The sequence below is a fragment of the Penaeus monodon genome, chromosome 25, assembly GCF_015228065.2.
Source record: "Penaeus monodon isolate SGIC_2016 chromosome 25, NSTDA_Pmon_1, whole genome shotgun sequence".
Taxonomy (NCBI): domain Eukaryota; kingdom Metazoa; phylum Arthropoda; class Malacostraca; order Decapoda; family Penaeidae; genus Penaeus; species Penaeus monodon.
The window spans coordinates 23,600,443-23,600,875 of record NC_051410.1 but is presented as its reverse complement, the minus strand read 5'-3'; positions in this window follow the sequence as shown (position 1 = coordinate 23,600,875).

The window sequence follows — 433 nt, the reverse complement described above, 5'->3', positions numbered from 1 at the left end:
TGTGAGGGGTTAACAGCTTGACTTTCGCGTCTCTCTGTAGAGAAATATTTTCCTTCCTAAAATAAGATAATGGCTCAACGTTTTGCACTATCATTATTAATTAGGTCTGTATTCAAGGAGACTATACTTGTCTCACATGTTCCACCCTCGTTACGGAGTGTAGAAGAAACTCCTGTGAAGAGCGAATTCGAAAACACATTACAGCTTCATGTTTTTAATAAGATAGGCGAGAGTGATCATGAATACTTATACCTGTTCACGCGGCAGAATGGCCTTACATGTGCCATGAATGTCAGAATGTCGTAGATCTAGAATTCAGAGATCCATCAAATAGTGAATGATGAAATTAACAAGCACAAAGTTTATATATGATTTCCTGTACCTTGCTCTGTGATGTTCAAAGCGTAAAAATGATGTCCCCCCCCAAAAAAAA